This window comes from Leguminivora glycinivorella, chromosome 25, assembly GCF_023078275.1.
Source record: "Leguminivora glycinivorella isolate SPB_JAAS2020 chromosome 25, LegGlyc_1.1, whole genome shotgun sequence".
Taxonomy (NCBI): Eukaryota; Metazoa; Arthropoda; class Insecta; order Lepidoptera; family Tortricidae; genus Leguminivora; species Leguminivora glycinivorella.
In genome coordinates this window covers 11,291,566-11,313,956 of record NC_062995.1, presented here as the reverse complement: position 1 = coordinate 11,313,956, position 22,391 = coordinate 11,291,566, and the positions used below count along the sequence as shown (strand labels likewise).

The 22,391-nt window shown below is 39.4% G+C and overlaps 1 protein-coding gene across 1 annotated transcript in view; it reads left to right on the top strand.

Moving 5' to 3' along the window:
* The window catches only part of LOC125239157 (zinc finger protein 345-like), a 215,312-nt gene that overhangs the window by 101,455 nt on the left and 91,466 nt on the right, over positions 1-22,391 (top strand). The gene's annotated exons all lie outside the window — the stretch shown is intronic.

Here is a 22,391-nt window from a genome sequence, read left to right as displayed (position 1 = left end):
ATCTGTTTTCTGAGTGGCTTTTTGCTTCTGTTCCATCAAAATTAGAAAATCGTGTTATTAGTTAATCCACGCTATACGGGATTGCGTAAAGTAGGGTATTACTGTAACTGTATTGATAATAATATCAACATATTACTTCTATTACTTCTACTGCAGGTTGACAAGGATAAGTTTCCCCAACATCTGTGCTCCTTCTGTGGCGTGCAAGTTCGCAAGTGCGAGTCTTTCAGGGATATGTGTCTTCGCACACAACAGAGGCTGCTGGAGCTCAAAGAAAAGGTATATAAAATAGATAGGATAGAATAGAATAAACATTTATTCGTGAACACAGGCAAGACAAAATACACATAATAACAACAAGACAGAAAGTAATGAAGTGCCACGAAATGGCCTCTCTCTATCTCGTGTTGCTGATGACTTCCAGCGCTGATCTTCCGATGAGACCATCAAGTGAGGAAGATCTGTACCACCTGTAGTTAGTAGTTTAAGAAAACTAAGACGACGGACCTGGGTTCGAATCCTGGTAAGGGTATTTCTGTGATCAGCACAGATATTTGTTCTTGAGTCATGGATGTTTTCTATGTAAATAAATGTGTTTTTAACTTTATAAGTATGTATATAGTCGCCTAGCACCCATAGTACAAGCTTTGCTTAGTTTGCGGCTAGGTTGATCTCTGTAAGGTGTCTCTCAATATTTATTTGTTTTTATTTTAGCCAAATTTAGACGTCATTGATAACGCAAGCCACATTTCTAAGTCATTTCTCAATCTAACCATAACCGAAGTGAATATTGTGGAATGTATTGACATTGTGCCTGACGATATAAAAACAGAACCAAATATAGAAAATAATAAAACTAATTTAAACATAGCTGGTGTTATTAAAAAAACTGGTTCAATTACTGAATTTGACACGCAAAAACGCGCTCTGAATGTATCTGTTGATAAACTCAATTATATACAAAAGAGAGTTAAAAGATTTGAAAATACTTTAAGGAGAAAGATTGAAAAGGTAAATGATGATGATAATGATGAAAATGACGCCAGTGTTACAGAAACCAAACATACTGTCAAGAGAAAGATTGAAAAGCTAAATGATGATAATGTTGAAAATGATGCCAGTATTTCAGAAACCAAAATTAAATTAGAAATAGATTTTGAAGAAGAAACAAGTAACATATTTTGTGAAGAAATTAAAAAAGAGTTGGAAATAGAATTTGTAGGTAACAGTGATGAAGATTGGGTACCAGAGAAAAGGCAGAGAGTGACGAAAACAAAGTTAGAAGTTAAGAAGAAGAATGTAGAATCTACAAGGAAAAGTAAAACTAAGAAGAGAGTAATAAATAAGAGGGAGAAGAGAAAGATTAGGAACCCTGAGAATAATTATATGCCAGAGTTTGATTTCGCTAAGTTTGAGAGTGATAACGGAGTGACAATTGTGACACTGAGCAAGGTATGTGCTGTAAATTCATACTTATATTATAAATGGGAAAGTGTGTGTGTCTGTTTGTTTGTCCGTCTTTCACGGCAAAACGGAGCGACGAATTGACGTGATTTCTTAGGTGGAGATAGTTGAAGGGATGGAGAGTGACATAGGCTACTTTTTGTCTCATATCATTCTCTTTGACTTATTAAATTGAAATTATTGTTAAATATAACTGTCCATGTTTTTCTTCTAATTACCTATACGCGGTGCTTTATTTCGTACACTACATAAAATATTTTATTTTAAGTATAGGAAACTAGCCTAGGCTAGTTTCTTACTAGTCAAATCAGCTTCTTTTTAAGAACTGTCAAAATGATTTGCTAATATGGAATTACTATGAAATACTGAGGAGTGACGTCACGGTCAATTCATTTACTTTATATCATTCTCTTTGACTTATTAAATTGAAATTATGTTTAAATATAACTGTTGTCCATATTTTTCTTCTAATTACGTGGTGCTTTATTTCGTGCACTGCATAAAATATTTTATTTTAAGTATAGGAAACTAGCCTAGGCTAGTTTCTACTAGTCAAATCAGCTTATTTTTAAGAACTGTCAAAACGATTTGCTAATATGGAATTACTATGAAATACTGAGGAGTGACGTCACGGTCAATTCATTTACTTTATATCATTCTCTTTGACTTATTAAATTGAAATTATGTTTAAACATAACTACTGTCCATATTTTTCTTCTAATTACGTGATGCTTTATTTCGTGCTCTGCATAAAATATTTTATTTTAAGTATAGGAAACTAGTCTATTATGTATATTATTATGTCATATAGGAGGAACAGCTGGAAGAGATCGCCGCCCGCAAGAACTCGCAGAACTACCTGGAGTCCCCGTTCAAGTGCGACATCTGTTGGAAGGGGTTCAACGCTTCACACTAATTCTTCTTCTTCAGGCCTTAGTCCCATCTCTATTTGGGGTCGGCTCTCCTAGTCCTAAGTCTCCAGAGTGGTCTTTTCTGGGTCGTCTCTGTGTTCGTGTTGGAATTCTTTAGGTCTTTCCTTATGACAGACATCCATGTAGTTCGAGATCCCCCGCGAAGTCTTGGTTTCGATTCCAGTTCCAGCACTTTTCGTGTCATGTGGTTGACTGGCCTCCTCATGACATGGCCGTACCAGCGTAGTCGTGTTTCTTCCAGCTTGTCAGGTATTGGCCTTATTTTAAAGCTGCCACGGATATACCGGTTAGGTACCCTGTCTAGTAGTGTGACCCCTGATGACCACCTCAGCATCTTCATTTCAGCAACGTGCAGCTTGTCGGTCTGTTGCTTTTTCAAGGGCCAGCATTCCGCTCCGTATGTCATCGCTGGTCTGACTGCTGTTTTATAGACTTTTCCTTTAACCCTTACTGGCATTCTAGTATCGCACAGCACTCCAGTTAGTTCTCTCCATTTCTGCCAGCCAGCGCCAATGCGATTAGTGATATCAGCGTCGATGGTGCCGTCGTTTGCCAGTACGCTTCCTAAATACTTAAAGGTAGGCACAGTTCTTAAGGCAGTGTGTTGAACATAGAGCGTGTGCTGGATGTTATTCCCGGAAAAGTTGCAGTGCATGTGTTCCGTTTTTTGCCTATTTATCCGGAGTCCTGCCTTTTCCAAGGCCGATCTCCATCTTTCAAGCGTCAATTGGAGGGCTGACGGATCCTTGTCAATTAAGACAACATCGTCCGCGTATAGTATATTCCAGGGTGTGGGTTGTTGAGATTTGGACGTTAAAAAGTCCATTACGAGGTTGAAAAGATGGGGGCTAAGTGCTGAGCCCTGGTGTACTCCCATCTTTACATCGAACTCTGCGCCAACTCCGGCTGGACATCGTACCTTCGTATTTACCCTTTCATACATGTCGGCAACGATTGCGATGTAGCTTTCGGGGATGTTTTGGGCTCTTAGGGCTTGCCATATCAGCGGTCTGGGAATGCGATCAAACGCCTTCTCTAAATCGATAAACACCAAATGTAGGTCTTCTTTGTTATCCCTGTGGTGTTCCATTAGGATTCGCATTGAATGCAGTGCGTCGGTTGTTGACTTGCCGGGAACAAATCCGCATTGGTTTTCTGACACTGTTGTGAGTGTTCGTAGCCTATCGTTGATTACGCGCTCCCAAATTTTAAAAGTATGCGAGATTAATTTTATCGCTCTATAATTATCGCAAAGTCGTATATCGCCTTTGTTCTTATAAAATGGTACTAAAAAGCTCTTTCTCCAGTTATCAGGAATTCCTTCGTGTGCTATTTTATTGAAGATGTTACTCAGAAATAGGTTACCCACATCTCCTAGTTTCTTCCATAGCTCCGCTGGAATGCCATCCGGACCTGTAGCTTTATTGTTGGCCATTTTGCGAACTGCTTTATCAACTTCAAGAACTGTGACGGATTGCCATGGTCCTTCAACCGGTTGTAGTTGGGTTATCGGGTCACAAGGGTAACGTTCATTCAGAAGTTTGGAATAGTATTCTGTCCATCTATCCTTTATTTCTTGGTCAGCTGTCAATAACCTTCCCTGTGCGTCTTTTACGTACTTTATGGCTTTCGTGTCTAGGGAGTCTTGATGTCTTTGTTTGGCGATCTTAAAGAGCTGTTTATCAGATTGCGCGTTTTCAAGCTGTTTATAAAAGTCCGCCCTATTTTTACTTCTCGCTTGGGCAATGGCTCTTTTAGTGTCTTTCTTGGCTTTACGGTATGCTTCGAAATTTTCTTCCGTCCTTGACGTTTGCCAGGTTTTGTATAGGTTTTTCTTTTGTCGTATTGTCTCTTGTACTTCTGGCGTCCACAGAGTTGGGTCCTTTTTCTCTCTAGCGATTCCTTTTGACACTCCTAGGTATGTTGTGGCTTTTTCCAAGCAGACGGTTTGGAATTCATTCCAGAGGGCGTTAACATCCTTATTAGTGTTTGATTTCTGAATATGATCTACCAAGTCCGATATCAAATTCGTGCCTTCCTCGTGGTTTAACTTATACCAGCGAATTTTTTCTGTCCTTTCGGTCTTTGTTTTCACTGGTTTCAATGTGACGAAGTCAGCCACCAGGAGGCGGTGTTGGGACGTCAGAGGCTCTCCGGGTATGACTTTACTGTCCTTGAAGGTCCTCAAGAGTTTCCGATCCGCCAGTATATAGTCTACCTGAGTAGATGTGCCCCCGCTCTTGTATGTGATTAGGTGTTCCGGTTTTTTTGCGAAAAAAGTGTTAACTATCGCTAGGTTGAAGGCGTCTGCGAAGCTTATAATCTCTTTGCCTTGAGTATTTAGTGTGCCGTAGCCCAGGCCGCCGTGAACTTCTTTATGATCAGTTGTAGTTTTGCCTACATGTCCGTTCAGGTCAGCGCCGATGTATTTCGTTTCATTTCTTGGGATAGATCGGAGCAATTCTTGAAACTCGTCCCAGAAAGATTGCTTTTCGGCTTGTGGCCGTCCGGTTTGCGGTGCATATGCAGAGATGACGTTCATGCAGGTTCACCGATCACTCACCCGTTTCACTTCTATGATACGGCTTTGGAAGTCCCTGTCCACTGCTATGCCGACTCCGTTGCGATTTGCTGCTGATCCGTTGTAAATAAACTTGTAATCGTTGCCAATACTTCGCGACTTTGACCCTTTCCATTTTGTCTCCTGGATGCAACATATGTTTACACGTCGTCTCTGTAGGACTTCGCTTAGTTCTAAACTGCGTCCAGTCATGGAACCCACATTCCAAGTGGCAATGCGGACTTTTGGGATGTGGACTCCAGTGCCTTTACCGTCGCTTCGGGGGAACGCCCTAACATTTATTGCATCGCGTGGTTTTCTTCCTGGTCCGTCGCTTCCGGGGGACGCCCTAGTATTTGTAACTTTATTCTTATTTGTGACTTTCATGATTAGGAGAATTGTTGTTGGCTATGAGTTTTTCGGCCGGTTGCCACCTGACGCCAAGGCTGTGACTTATACTAAGCTGTGGGCGCTGCCGTTGACCCCTTGGGGTTCTTCCGCCACCGTCCCTTCTGAGCGCTCCAGTCTAAGCGGTCAGCACTGCACTGACCTCTACTCCGAATATGTCGAAGAAGCTCGTTGCAGGGGTTTTGTAACGGAGTGTCCATCTCCGGCCTGTTTGGTCCGCGGGAACTATTTTATTTCGCTCCTGCCCTCCAGACTTTTACACAGAAAAGTCTGGCGAGCTTTCCCCTATCCGCCGGCTGGGGACGCGTTCTCTAGAGGTGAGGCTCCTCCGAGAAAGATGAGGCTCCTCCTCCTCGTCCTCTCACACTAATTAATTCATTTATTATGTATGGAAACGAAAATCTAATTTAACAAAAAGCGATATAAATGGAGATTCCTGACAATGAACCTAACGACGTGTCGAATATAACAATATAATAAAACAAAAAAAACACGGTGTATACAACATATTCGATATGTAGTTAGGCTCATTGACAGAAACCACCATCACACATATTAAATGAGTTACTAAGTGTGAGAGAGTCTCAAGAATTGACAGATAGATAATTTAATTCACGAAAAAAAATAACATTATAAGTTTGAGTTTCTTCTTCCTCCTACCCTTATCCCACGTTATGTGGGGTCGGTACAACATGTCTTCCTTTTCCATTCTCCTCTATCTTTCGTCATCTCAACACTCACATCTTTCTTTATCATATCCTCTTTCACACAATCCATCCAGCGTTGTTTGGGTTTACCCCTCCCTCTCCATCCATCAACCTTCATCTCCAACATTCTTTTGCCTAAGTTTGAGTTTCTGTACTAAAAATATATACACAGTACAGATGGCCCTCTGAAGTATCGTCTGACCAGAAATGAACCAATTTGCGCACTAGTGCGGGCAAAAATCACCATCAGTACTGGAAACGAACAATATTTGATGTCAAATATTATAAATAGGCGAGACGATTAAAAAAAAAATTTAATCCGTCAGTAGGATCATCAAAAACATTTTGGCACATATTTTTTCTTTTTTCTCGTAAACGAAAAATGACGAAATACAGTGTGTTGAAGTTTTGCGTGACGTCACGCCTAGGTACAATTTTTACCTAACAGTGACGTCACAAGCCCCCCACTCTGGAGCTTTGATGCCAAGTATCTTTGTATTTTTTCATTCATTAGATAAAGTAAATTCATTCATTCATCAGAATTTTTTTTAATGGTCGTCATCCCTGTTTTAGATCGAAGGCGAGTTAGCCTGCGAGATTTGCTTCGTGCGCTACAAGCGTCCCTTCCAAGTGCAGCGTCATCAAGACGTGCATCGGCTCAAGTTCATATGCAACGCGTGCAGCTATGTGTCTAGAAACAGGTAAGGACATGTAAAAATGTCGGAAATCTTGCTTGGCTATGACAGTGGTTGCAGGTGTAAGGTTTATACCATACACGTGCAACAACTGCCATGCTATGCTACAGTCGCGTCCAGAATCAAAGGAACTAAATTGACATATAAGTTTAAATATGTCGAGTTTCAATTACAATCCATGTAATAATTCAAAAGGAGGTTTTAATAATAATAAAATAATAAAAATTGTTTATTTCGGACCAAATAAAAATCCATAGAACTTGTTAGTATATACTTAGTCTTAATATCTAGGTTGTTAGTTACTTAATATCCTAAGGGTTTTAAACAATTTGGATATTTAATAATCACATGAATATTGTTTTTTTTTAGAATAAAATAACCATTACCGGTTACGGTGACCGCTTTACATCAGGCGGGCCGTATGCTTGTTTGCCTTCGACGTAGTATAAAAAAAACAATATCCGAGTCTTTTTTGGTATAAAATCGTTTTTTTACAAGCTTTTATGCTACTTGCCTTGTTAGTATGTTAGTGTGCATCAAAACGTAGAAGCTAAATTTGACCCACTTCACGGTTTCCGATTGAGCTGAAATTTTGCACACATATGTAAATCACGTGACAATGCAATATTATGGTATCATGGAGCTGGTCTGATGATGGAGCAGAAAGATTTTCATAGGAACTCGGTTATGAAACGTCGTATCCCCATCGAGTAAAGAGAAACGTCTCGGACAGCAGTTAGGTGACTGTTGAAAGAAAGGTACAGACAGCGATAAAAGCGTGTGCCAAAAATGTAATTTTCGCAAAAAAACTTATTTTTTTACGATATACTATAAAATTACTACAATATCATTAAGTGAAATACTTATTATATTCATTCAATTTATCATACATTTGAACGCACCGCGTAACAGCAGCAGCAGTTTTTTGAAACTATTTATATGAAACTAGCCGAAACATGGCAACATTTGTACCCAACGACCTGTCGATTTACGCCTAATTTTGAAGCCAACCTTAGTAGTTGCAGGTGTATGGTAGTAACCTTACTCCTGCAATATGTGTAACGTAAGTTCTTTTTTTTTTATGCAGGACCCAAGCACAAACTCATCACGACATGCATGAGGGCAAAACCTTTGAGTGCCAGCACTGCCTGAGAACCTTTAGGTGAGACCATTTACTTTTTATAGAACACTAGCTTTTGCCCGCGGCTTTGCACGCGTTAGAAAGATACAAAAAGTAGCCTATGTCACTCTCCATCCCTCAAACTATCTCCACTTAAAAAATCACGTCAATTCGTCGCTCCGTTTGGCTGTGAAAGACGGACAAACAAACATACACACACACACTTTCCCATTTATAATATTAGTATGGATACTGGGCAACTTTTTCTGTGGGTGAATCGCGAGCTCTTTCAATCCTAATGTGAGAAAAAGTGTCACAAGGTTTTTTCCATTCCGTTACCATTTTTTCATACATATTGTATGGCGGTAACAGAATGGAAGGTTTGAAAAATGTATGGAAATCTTGGGACATTTTTTTTCTTCTATCAGGATCGAAAGACCTCGCGATTCTGTACGAATCGCGTAAAAAATATACGTGACGGCATAAAAAAAGTGGGGTGGACAACTTTGAAAAAAAAAAATGGCCCCATTTGCTCCGAGTAATGATCCATACTAATATTGTAAATGGGAAAGTGTGTTTGTCTGTCCATTTTTCACGGCGAAACGGAGCGACGAATTTACGTGATACGTGATTTTTTAAGTGGAGATATTGAAGGGATGGAGAGTGATATAAGGCTACTTTTTGTCTCTTTTTAACGCGAGCCGCCGCGGGCAAAAGCTAGTAAATTATAATTTAAAAACTTGATTTTTACAGCTTTCATTATAAAATTTGATTTAAGAGAGGGAGTAGCCATACTGTGAGTTAGTCAAGTAAGTAATAAGTAAGTGAGGAGGTTCAGTTACATTTTGGTGCCGTGACCAGGATTTTAATAACGTTATTTTAGTAGCCAGTTACCAGTTACAGATAGTATTATATTATTTGTTTAATGTGTCCCTCAGTAAGATGTCAACGTATCTGTCCCACGTGCGGATCATTCACCCCGCGCAGGGCGCCGCGTGCGACGAGTGTGGGGAGACCTTCGTAGGCGAGTTCGGTCTGCGCGCGCACAAGAAACGCTCGCACGCTAAGGTAACACACCTCAACTACTAGACCTCAGTATCATAATAGTTATTTTCCCCTCACTAGCTCGGAAACACGTGTTTTATCCTTTAATACCAGCGGGTAAAAACGCATTTTATCCACTAGTGGGTAAAGTAATTTGACCTTGAATATAGTCAAATTTTCTGCTTTAAAATTAATAAAAGTGGGTGAATCTAGTGATGAAGATGATTTACCACCTGTGGAACTACGGGAAGCAGCTATTGTTTTACAAGGGGGCAAAGTTGTTGTTTAACCGCACGTGCCAATATTGATACCCGAGCAAGCGAAAGATTCCAATATTCAATTCAGAATGTGGAATCTTGAGCGTTGCGAGGGTTCAAGGCACGAAGGTTAAACAAACTTTGCCGCCGAGTGAAACACAACATTTTTGACCACACCAACACGAACAAAATACTGACAATATCAAATTAAATCAAATTCATCAATTTATTAAATATTCATGATTCAAAATCATCATTTCTAAATAATTTCTACCAGCCAGCTTGAAACATCAAGTTAAAATTTGTATGAAATTACTTTGCACTCTTGTGAATAAAATGCAATTTTGCTATATAAGCCTTTACCAGTTGGTGTGGTGAAAAGAGTATTATCGTACAGTGTGAATGTTTGCATCTTTTTCAGAAACCCCAATTCAAGTGTCCATCATGCTCAGCCAACTTCCTCAGCGTAGAAGCGTTGAACAGACACACGGAGTCGGCTGGCGAGCATATAGATAAAGACCTTCGGCCGTGCGAGCAGTGCGGGGAGAACTGTGCGAGCGAGACACAACTACAGGAACATGTAGAAGAGAGACATCCGAAGGAAACACATCGGTGTGAAGAGGTATTTTGTTTTTAAAAGCTTTCATTCAACTTGCCTTGTTAGTATGGGCAAAGAGGATCGAGTATTATAGAGAGTTACTGTCGAAGTAAAATGTGTAATCACAGTGCACAGACTGCCATCTCTCGGCACAGGCTTAAAACTTTTGAACCTCAGTTTTGACAATTTGGCCCATATTCTTAGTTTGATATATGTTAAAATGTCAAATATTAATATTAGCGCCATCTAGTTGAGCGTACCCCAAAGTTGTAATGCCATCTAGGCCACCGTACCTTTTTCTGTATGGTACTGAGGTACGTTTTTTTCTTAGACTTTATCTGTCTATACGAAGTTATATATGGCTCTGGTAGAGGTCAAAACGTAGAAGCGAAATTTGACCCACTTCCCGGTTTCCGATTGGGCTGAAATCTTGCTCACATATGTAAAGCACGTGACAATGCAATATTATGGTATCATGGAGCTGATCTGATGATGGAGCAGAAAGGTGGTCATAGGAACTCTGTTATGATATGAACGTCGTTTCCCCATCGAGTAAGGGATTTTAGAAAAGTCTCGGAAAGCAGTAGATGACTGTTGAAAGAAAGGTACAGTCGGCGATAAAAGTTCGTGCCAAAAATATTTTTTTTTTTCGCAAAAGAACTTATTTTTTGTTTCCTGTGCATTACTTGTAAAATATGTGAGGTATGCAATAAAGAGTATTGTATTGTACTGTATCCCTCCCATTACGAACCAGTCACATAAATAACTTTTCATCACATTTGCTGTTTAAAGGTCTCATTGCGTCTACTTGTACTGAAGAATAATGTACTATTTTATTCCCAAGGGAGTAATGGATTTGGTTTTAAAAATTAATACAAAAAAAATGTATACGGTATGAAGAATGCATTTTATTTATGTTTTACAATTATTTCAGTGTATTTTACATTTATTTTGTAAATTTCACGTAGATAAATCGTTATAACTTGCAATCTGGCAGGATATTGTGACGGCCATCTCGATTTTCGCTTGACCGCGTTGCCATAGCAACGGGAAGTACAATACCGCCATTCATTGAAGGTTTTGCCTTATGATTTTTTTTCTCTGTGTTTTCCTCTCAAATGTGATAAAAAATATTGTCTCAGGAGGTAAGGATTTTGTAAACTAGTGTCTATAACTCTCTCGAGCTTGCGGCTGTCGCGAGTTATTAACACTCGTTGACAAAGTCCCCCTTGTTACACAATATACTATTACAGTGCGACATGACGTTTACGGATGAGTTCGCATTCGACGTCCACAAGCGTCGCAAGCACCTCAACGAGCGTCCGACCACGGGGCGCGCGGACCTCGCCGCGTACGCGCGCAGCTACCGCCGCCGCGCCGCGCGCAGCTCCGCTCCGACGCGCTCCGCCGCGCGCCCGCGCCCGCCGAGCAAGATGTTCATGTGCGAACAGTGCGGACGCGTGTTCAAGGTTGTTCAAATGTTTTATTCAACAAATCCATACTAATTTTATAAATGGGAAAGTGTGTGTGTCTGTTTGTTTGTCCGTCTTTCACGGCAAAACGGGGCGACGAATTGACGTGATTTTTTAGGTAGAGATAGTTAAAGGGATGGAGAGTGAGATAGGCTACTTTTTGTCTCTTTCTAACGCGAGCGAAGCAGCGGGCAGAAGCGAGTAACTTCATAAATTAGCATTTCTTTTTTTTTCGCCACTTTTATGAAATGTGATATTTTTGAAAAAAAAATGGTATTTCTACTCAGAATCACTAGCTTCTTCAATCCTAGTAGTTAAAAAAATTGTCCCATACGATTTTTTCTTATTTTATTACCGTTTTCCATACGTGTTGTGTGGGGTAACAAAAGAGGAAAGTAACAAAAATGTATGGAAATTCTGGGACACATTTTGTCTCCCAGTGAAATTGAAAGTACTCGTGATTTTGAGTACAATTGACCTAAAATTCCCTAAGAAAATGGCAAAAAAAAGAAATGCTCAAATAATAAATAAATATTGGGACACCTTACACAGATCAACTGATAATCTTTTCAATTTAAGATTAGCGGTTAAGTGGTGAGTGCATGTACGTTTCTTAGAAATAAACAGATTAAATTTTTTTTTAAATAATAAAGTTATTGCGTATGAATACGTTTCCTACTTTCTATTCAGATACAGATAGATACACAGATATTCACAAGTGGCAAACGTATGAACTACTGATATATCAAATAATTAATTGAGATACGGTTGTACTCACGTTATTATATCGCTATTGCTGCGACATGTTTCGGGCCAATTCGGAGGCCCCTCTTCAGGCGTATAGGAGTTCACGCGACGGCTAGACTCACGGAAGTTTAACGTGTATACTGATATATCGGTTAAAACAGGCCAAATGTGAAGGCCAGACACACTTCTCCTTGTGACACACATTTGGTTGGGTTAATAGGCTACTCGCCTCCTAGTCAAATCAGCTTCTTTTTATGAACTGTCAAAACGAATTTGAACGACTTGCTAATATGGAATTTATATGAAATCGAATTGAGTGACGTCACAGTCTACTCAGTTACTTTATACTAGCTTTTGCCCGCGACTTCGCTCGCGATAGAAAGAGACAAAAAGTAGCCTATGTCACTCTCAAACCCTTCAACTATCTCCACTTAAAAAAATCACGTCTTTTCGTGACTCCGTTTTGCCGTGAAAGACGGACAAACAAACAGACACACACACTTTCCCATTTATAATATTAGTATGGATATTTCTATCTGACTTATTAAAAAGAAATTGGATTTAAAAATAACTTTTGTCCATGTTTTCCTTATACCTCTACAATATTTTATTTTCACTACAGTCAAGTTCCCTATTCTGCATTTTAGAGATGAGCCGAATACGAATATTCGGCCAAACATTCGGTTCAGCTCTTACCGCACCGAACATTCGGCCGAATATTCGGTTACGCCATATTTTTAAAGAGCATGTTCATTAAAACTATTCTTCTTCTTCTTCTGACTTAAGAGCTGTGCTCTTGTCGGTGGAGCAATCTCCAACTCGTGCGGTCTTCTGCCAACTCCTTCACCTTCTGGTACGACACGACCTGAAACTTTTCTTTAATTTGGGTGAAATAGTTTCTCCTAGGTCTACCTCTTCCCCTCTTTCCTTCTACTTTTCCTTCTACGATGTTTTTGAGAAACAGGTCGTGTCGTAGCAGATGTCCAACTAGTACGCCTCTTCTGTTTTATATTGTCTTTAATATATTTCTTTTTTCTTTAATCCTTTCTAGAACTCTAACATTTTTTCTGTCCAACTAATCCCTTCCATTCTCCGCCAGCACCCATTAAAACTATTAAATGATTGATAATAATTCGGCATATGTTAACTGTTAACTATAACGAAACAAGTCAAACTCTGTCAAACAATCTGTCAGTAAATAAGAACAAAGAAAACTATAGGTATCCTTTTCTCTAGCACCCTAAAGAAAAGGATGCATATAGTTTTCTTTGTTCTTATTTACTGACAGACTTGTTTGACAGAGTTTATGTTTTTAAGATTTAGTGGATAACTAAAAACTTTTTTAATTTTTTTAAGTTTTTTACAAAACAATTGTATTTATATTTTGACTCATGTAATTATCTCTTTCTAATAGTTCCTTTAAAAGCTACTAAAATAGGAGCTTATTAGGTATCCAATGGAATACGTAAGATCTTCATTAGTTATTTACTTTGTTTATTCGGTAAATATTCGGCAATGCAATCGAGTTATTCGGCCGAATACGAACATTGAAAAACTTGCCGAATACCGAATATTTACCGAATAGTCGGCCCATCTCTAATACGTTAAACTAAATCTGAAGCATTGCAGGGTTCCACCATGCTCCGTCAGCATCAAGAACAGCATCAGGAGGTGAGGACGTTCGCCTGCGACCTCTGCCCGAAGAGCTTCGCCGTCAAAGCTAACCTGGAGGTAAACTATTTGTGAACAATGTAAACAAACCTTGTAGCCAAAATGTCTTTAATTTCCATTCTAACTCATCAGATACCGGATAAATCCATGTTTTATTTAATAAATTCATCTCACATTATCATCCCCACATTATAATTATGCCCATGTGGTGGCGGGTTAAGAATTTCACCACCCCCTTTCTTCCCGTCAGTGTCGTAACTCTCGTAGAAGGCGACTGTGGGATATGGGGTAAATTGTGGCGTAGGCGAGAGGCTGGCAACCTGTCACTGCAATGTCACAGTTTCGTTTACTTTCAACCCCTTATTTGCCAAGAGTGGCACTGAAGCTTTGTTAGTTTCATGTGCTCTGCCTACCCCTTTATGGGAAACAGGCGTGATTGTATGTATGTTGTATGTATGTACATACATACATACATAATATTGATATTTTATGTAATAATAATTTGATTATTTTTATTTTTTATTTTTATTTATTAGGAGAACAAACAGAGTTAAATGTACATACTTTTGTATAAAAACTAAATTATATGGTAAACATGCATTTACCTCCACATCAGTTCTCACCGAGACATACATTGATACATTGAGTTTACGTCTAAAATTATACGCATTAACTAATGTTATATTTAAACAATTATGTTATTGTTTGGCAAGTAACAGAATAGTAAACATTATGTGACATGCAGCATAATATAGGTATATAACTATACACATAAAGAAAAGGAAAAAGCTAGGGCTTAGGGAATAACATTAATGACTTAAGTAAAAACTTATCTAACTATAGTTATTTCAGGTAATTTTTAAGTAAATGAGAACAAACAACAAACTAACAAAAGTAGTCTGATCATCCTTATCATTCCTCTGGGATTATTTGAAGGATTTGCTTTTTGTACTGAATCTTTGTTGTGTTAAAGATTAAGTACATTGTTGGCAATTTCTATTGACGGCGATTTTGTGTGTGTGTGTGCTTTTTACCTCACCCTGTATAAAATCGACCTATACGTGTATATGTGTGTGTGTGTGTGTAGATACACCAACGGACGCACACAGGGGAGAAGCCGTTCCAGTGTCCCGAGTGTCCGCTCGCCTTCACAAACACAGGGAATCGCAAACGACATCAGAAAACCGTAAGTCCTCGTTTTTACAACAGTTTACACATCGCCATTGCAGAAACGGGACTTTCCTTCTAGGGGGGAGTAAAGTGGCGCTTTTCCTCCCTGCTATCAGGGAACAAATTGTCGATTTTCTGTTCAAGCACAGGTTTAGTAATACCATTCTTTCGGAACGCATCCTTTTTTTCCAACACACATTTTTTTACATTTTTACATACAATTTTGTTTTGTTTTTTAGTAATATGTTATTACATAACAATTCCTCATAGGTGATGTGAAAAGCAGTATGTATTACATGGTAGAAATATTATTTCCATCTTGGGCGTTAACACTGGAACCCCCTGAACTTTAATTCTGAAATATATAATATATTAAATCTAGTAAGGTATTATTTACTACACGCACTAATCGGGCATTTTCGCGAGAAGAATCACAAATTTTTTTCCTTCTAAATTAGGTAAATTTTATGTTTTTCCTATTACGAGCCATTTCGATCAAGGACAAAAAATGGCCCCAAAATTTTCTATTATTTTAAAGAAGTGGAAAAATTAAACTTGGTACGCTTTTTTCTTGCCTAGTAGGATAGAAAGTGCTCGTGAGTTCTAGTAGGAAAAACATAAAATTTACCTATTTTAGAAAAAAGTTTTTGAATCTTTTTTTCGCGAAAATGGCCAATTGACTAGTCTAAAGGGCTTTCTGTTGTTGTTACAATTTTAAAATACACAACAAATTTTATTTACAACCTGTTTTTATTGAATTGCGTTACCTTTATAGGATGGTTCTTTAGATCAAATACAATTAATTTCTCTAAGAAACTAGCGTCTTAACTCTTACAGTTATCGAGTTATTAAAAAAAATAAAAATAATTACTGAACACGTGTGTGACAGCCTTTACAACTTCCCAATGTTATTTGTTTTGACATGTGCCGTCAATCACTTGATATTAACTTGAATATTATCCTTAAGGGAATTTAACTTAATTTAACTAAAAGTGTTGGTAGTTCCTGATAACGAACCTAAAGACATGTCGAATTTAACGGAAAACAAAAATAAACGCTAGACTTATATTGACCGGGATATAGACCGTGATTACCTTTTTGATTTTTGTCGAGCTCCCGATATATCCCGGTCAATATAAGTCTAATGAAAATAACCGTGAATCATTCAAAACTCTTAAAAATAAACGCTGTATGTATTTATAAAACTTTTTTGTCATTTTTTTTTAAATTCCCAGGCACATCAAGGCATCCGCGATAACGTCCCGTGCGCGATCTGCGGGCGCGTGCTGTCGACCAAGTCCGCGCTGGCGCTGCACGTGCGCACCGTGCACTACGGCCAGCCCGCGCCCAAGCGGAGCAGGGCCAAGCGGAGACAGAGCGAGATCAACCAGCGAGCGGAGCGGTAATCCCGCACTTCGATGATGGCGCTGGCGCTGACCGTGCGCACCGTGCACTACGGCCAGCCGGCGCCCAAGCGGAGCAGGGCCAAGCGGAGACAGAGCGAGATCAACCATCGAGCAGAGCGGTAATCCCGCACTTCGATGATGGCGCTGGCGCTGCAGGCCAGCCGGCGCCCAAGCGGAGCAGGGCCAAGCGGAGACAGAGCGAGATCAACCAGCGAGCAGAGCGGTAATCCCGCACTTCGATAATGGCGCTGGCGCTGACCGTGCGCACCGTGCACTACGGCCAGCCGGCGCCCAAGCGGAGCAGGGCCAAGCGGAGACAGAGCGAGATCAACCGCACAGAGCGGTAATCCCGCGCTTCGGTGGTCCAAAACGTCCTATCCGGCACTTAAGTAGAGAATAAAATGATCATTTCAAACATTACATATTGTATTGTACGTATTGTTTTGATAGATAACATCCCACTTTTACTGTTCCCTGTACTTCGCACGAAGCCAATTTTACAAAATTGTGTAGATGTTAAAGTTGAGTAAACAGCGCGCTCTCTACCCGAATGTAAATAATTCGAAACTTTTATTTATTTAAACTTTATTTCACAATGAACAACTTAATGTACAAAAGGCGAACTTAATGCCATGGGGCATTCTCTACCAGTCAACCTTTGGGCAAAGCAGAAAAGATTGTAGGCGGTGCATTAAGAGACCAATTTTGAAATAGCAATCAAAACCTTAAGAGTTTTTGTATGAAATAAAACTGTAACATAATAATATCGAATTGAGTGACGTCACGGTCAACTCAGTTACTTTATATATTTCTAACTGACTTATTACATAGAAATTGGATTTAAAAATAACTTCTGTCTATGTTTTTCGTATAATTATCTGATGCGTTAACCAGCGAACGGAGCGGTAATCCCGCACTTCGATAATGGCGCTGGCGCTGACCGTGCGCACCGTGCAATACGGCCAGCCGGTGCCCAAGCGGAGCAGGGCCAAGCGGAGACAGAGCGAGATCAACCAGCGAGCAGAGCGGTAATCCCGCACTTCGATGATGGCGCTGGTGCTGACCGTGCGCACCGTGCAATACGGCCAGCCGGCGCCCAAGCGGAGACAGAGTGAGGTCAACCAGCGAACAGAGCGATAATCCTGCACTAGCCTAAAATCGCTGTCAATAGAAATTGTCAACAATGTAAACAAGCCGTTCTATAAAATATCTTGCCTGTTCAGAAGGAAAATAGTTATTTGTTATACAAGGGGGCAAAGTTGTATTTTAACGCCGAGTGTGGAATTGAAAAACGAGAAAGTGAAAGGATTCTATAATTGAACCACGAGCGAAGCGAGTGGTTCGAGAATTGAGTCCTAAACTTGCAAGTTTTTTAACACAAGAGAAGTACCTAAAATACATTTGCACCCGAGTGTAACACAAAACTTTTCCCCTCACTATAGCGAGGAAACTACAACGCAGAAAATGCGTTTATCACTGCTTCCAGTAGTTCCACAGGTGGTAAATCATCTTTATTACTAGATTCACCTATTTTTATCAATTTTAAAGCAGTTAATTTGACTTTATTCAAGGTCAAATTACTTTACCCACTAGTGGATAAAATTCGTTTTTGCCCGCCGGTTTTAAAGGACAAAACGTGTTTCCGAGCTAGTGAGGGGAAAATAATGTTGCAATAACCCACATTATAAGGATGAACCAAATATTGTTACTAAATACAGTTAAGAAGGAAATTTCGTAATATCTTCATCCTCCTTGCGTTATCCCGGCATTAGCCACGGCTCGGAGCCTGGGGTCCGCTTTGACAACTAATCCCAACATTTGGCGTAGGCACTAGTTTTTACGAAAGCGACTGCCATCTTACCTTCCAACCCAAATTGTAAATTGGACCTTATTGGAATTAGTCCGGTTTCCTCACGATGTTTTCCTTCACCGAAAAGCGACTGGCAAATATCAAATGACATTTCGCACATAAATTCCGAAAAAGTCATTGGTGCGACGGCGGGTTTGACCTGAGACCTCCGGAATGAAAGTCGCACACTTACCGCTAGGCTACCAGCGCTTTTGAAGGAAATTTCGTAATATATGTATATAAATTAAAAGTAAATAATAACTAAAAATGATACTTATTATTAAAAAATACTTAAACCTACATATTTGATTTTTATTACACTTAAAACTGGGATTGAGGCACTGGTCCCACCGCGAGCTAGTAAACTATGAGCTATCGGCTATAAAAACCACAGATGTCATATATACCATAGATCAAGCATACGTATCTACTTAGCGTGTCAAATGAACTCAGTGAAATCCACTGAGTTGTCCGTCTTTACTCGCAGCTTGCAGCTTTCGGGCGTCAATTTTTGTAAGTTGAAGTCAACCAAAACATAAAAAATGCCTCGTTACGTGATATTCAATTGCAACAACACAAAAATTATGAACAATCAAGAGCCTGAGACATATTTAAAATTACAGGCAAGAATCAACTTCAGTACAAAATTTGACACGCTCGGCCCCTATACAAATATATGAATTTGTTTCTTCTATCTAAATTAAGTTCTGTGATAAAAACGAACAAAAGATAATCTCTCCCGTGTAAATAAAAGAGACACGGCGATGTTTATAGTTACTCGCCCAGCGGTGAACTATCAATATCGCCGTGTCTCTTTTATTTGCACGGGAGTACTTATCTTTTGTTCGTTTTTAAAGCCGATAGCGCATAGCTTACTAGCTCGCGGTGGGACCAGTGCCATAGACCGTAATTACCTTTTTGATTTTTGTCGAGCTCCCGATATTTCGACGCAGTTAAATGTACACGTACCACAGAAAACTGAAGATGGCGGGTGGATGTCAAACTTGTGTAGACAGCGCGCGATCTACCCAAATTTAGGCCATTTTTTTTCAAAGTTCTCCACCCCACTTTTTTTTGGATTAGGAAATTTTTAATTGGTTTCCACTCAGAATCGCGAGCTCTTTTAATTCAAATAGGAGAAAAAAGTGTCCCAAGGTTTTTTCCCATTCCGTTACCATTTTTTCATACATTTTGTATGGCGGTAACGGAATGGAAGGTTCGAAAAAATATATGGAAATCTTGGGACATTTTTTTCTCCTATCAAGATCGAAAGAGCTCTCTCGCGATTCTGAGTAAATACATGTTACAAAAAAGTAGGGTGGACAACTTTAAAAAAAAAAAATGGCCCATTTATGCGCGTAAACTATGTTGAAACTTACCACGAATCATATTATTAAATTAAAACGGGGTTTAATCGCGTAAAACTTACGTTTATATTTAACCCGACGTTTCGGACGTGACGTTACGTCCGTGGTCACGGGTAGACTGGCTGGGAGTTGTATCAACATCTTCTAGCTGTACGTCTCGTTTTAATTTAATAATATGAGTGAAAATCGTGTTAGTTTAGGGGCAGATTTTTATTTTCTTGTCTGGTTTTTAGGGTTCCGTAGTCAATTAGGAACCCTTATAGTTTCGCCATGTCTGTCTGTCTGTCCGTCCGTCCGTCCGTCCGTCCGTCCGTCCGTCCGTCCGCGGATAATCTCAGTAACCGTTAGCACTAGAAAGCTGAAATTTGGTACCAATATGTATATCAATCACGCCAACAAAGTGCAAAAATAAAAAATGGAAAAAAATGTTTTATTAGGGTACCCCCCCTACATGTAAAGTGGGAGATGATATTTTTTTTCATTCCAACCCCAACGTGTGATATATTGTTGGATAGGTATTTAAAAATTAATAAGGGTTTACTAAGATTGTTTTTTGGTAATATTGATATTTTCGGAAATAATCGCTCCTAAAGGAAAAAAAAGTGCGTCCCCCCCCCTCTAACTTTTGAACCATTTGTTTAAAAAATATGAAAAAAATCACAAAAGTAGAACTTTATAAATACTTTCTAGGAAAATTGTTTTGAACTTGATAGGTTTAGTAGTTTTTGAGAAAAATACGGAAAACTACGGAACCCTACACTGAGCGTGGCCCGACACGCTCTTGGTCGGTTTTTTTTTCACTGACCAGTTTGATCGTAACTCGGAGAAAAGCAAAAAATGTATGGACATTTTGTGACATATTTTGTCTCCTATTAGAATCAAAAGAGCTCATAATTCTGAGCAGAAAAAGTGTAAAATAGTATTTTATGCAACTGGTGGTTAAAAGAGGTCAAAAAAGGCGAGTGGCGTGGGTAACAATTTGAGGCGGAGCCGAAAATTGTTAATAAAGACGCCACGAGCATTTTTTGACTCAGTTAAACACCGTTGCATACAATACTTTTTCTACGACCAAGCACTTACTTTGAAAGAAAATTATAAATTCAATAAATACCTACTTTCAGTCATCTTAGTTATCTAGTGGACCACTTACCATTTCGAATATGCAGTTTGAGTGCAAACATGAAAATAAAACTGTCTATGGTACATGGTTCTTTGAAGCCTGGCCACTAAGACGAATCGAGTCGAGTTGAATCGAGTTCTCATACATTTGAATGGGATTCGACGCGTCGCCAATGATCGCAGCAGAAAACGAACGAGTCTCGACTCTGCGAATGCCAGGCTTTATCTGACATTCTAAGGTTGGCAACAATGTACCCATTTCATACAATATTTTAATTTTCTACGATGAAGTGATTGGTTTGTTAAGTTGGTAGCAATGTATTTACTGAACTCTGTTACAGTTATAGTACAGACTATGCCTCCCCACAGACGAGTCTTAATTTTCATAATCTTAAAAAAAACTTGTATGCAATCTGACAGTTCAAACTGACACTGACAAGACACTGACAGATTTGAACTGTCAGATTGCATACAAGTTTTTTTTAAGATTATGAATTTTTAAGACTGTCTGTGGGGAGCCTATATCGTGCTACTGCTACTAAATGTTTTCAGGGTATAGACTAGATAGACTTGTCCTGACATCTTTTATGTAGGGTTTTGAAGTACTATGCACGACCTTGTAAGTCACGAATAACAGTACGGGAGTAGAAAAAATAAAAAAAGTGAAATAGACAAGAACATAAAAATTTGCCCTTAAATCAATTTACGATAAATCATTCAAAACTTATTTTAAAATGAAATAAAATTGGAACACACCATCACATTTTATTAAAAAATAAAGTAATGACATTAATCCATAAACGTAATATTTACAGTAAATGAAAGCAATACATTGAGGTACTACATGCCGAGTATGAAGGCACCAAGGCTAAACACGCCACCGAGTGAAACACAACATTTTTCACTAAGAATACAAGTAAACATGAAACTAAATCAATAATACAGTATAATAAAGAGTACTGCCGCATTTGCCACGGCTCATGGGAGCCTGGGATCCGCTTTGACAACTTATCCCAAGATTCGGTGTAGCTAGTTTTACGAAAGCGACTGCCATCTGACCTTCCAACCCGAAGGGTAACTAGGCCTTATTGAATTAGTCCGGTTTCCTCGCGATGTTTTCCTTCACCGAAAAGGACTGGCAAATATCGAATGATATTTCGATTCTCGTTTGTTTTTCCTTTCTTTTAGTGAATATTTTAATTATATAATTTTGACTCTTGGAGACATCCCTAAAGCACAGTATAATAAAGAGTACTATCGTACAGTACGGCCACTCCCGCTCCCGCTGAAAGTGCCGCCCACCCCCTCTCGGTTACCTCACAGTTACCGCCTGTCGAAAACGCGAACAGTCGACCTGTCATATCTCAGTCATACAAGCATAGTACGCGTTCACCTACACGAGCTTAGACTGTGTGCTAGGAACGCGCCTCTTTCATATATTTGATGCCAATGTCCGAGGTGTGCTGTGGTAGGCGGTCATTGACCTGTAGTTTCAGTAGTTTCTGTGTGTGCTCAAGTGCGTTCCTACGCACACAGTCCAAGCTCGTGTAAGCGAACGCGTACCATGCTTGTATGAGTGAGACAGGTCGTCTGGTCGCGATTTTGACAGGCGACAGAGCCAGCTATCTCGTAGTGTGCAGGTCATTGACCTGTAGTCGTTCTACTACTGTATGTTTTAGATCGACCTTTAGTTTTCGGCCGCTTGCTCCTGTCTCGGGGTCGGGCGTCCGCAGTGAAAGTGAGGGAATAGTTTTATTGTAATAATTAATCATTATTCATTAATCAATTTAATCATGTACAAATAA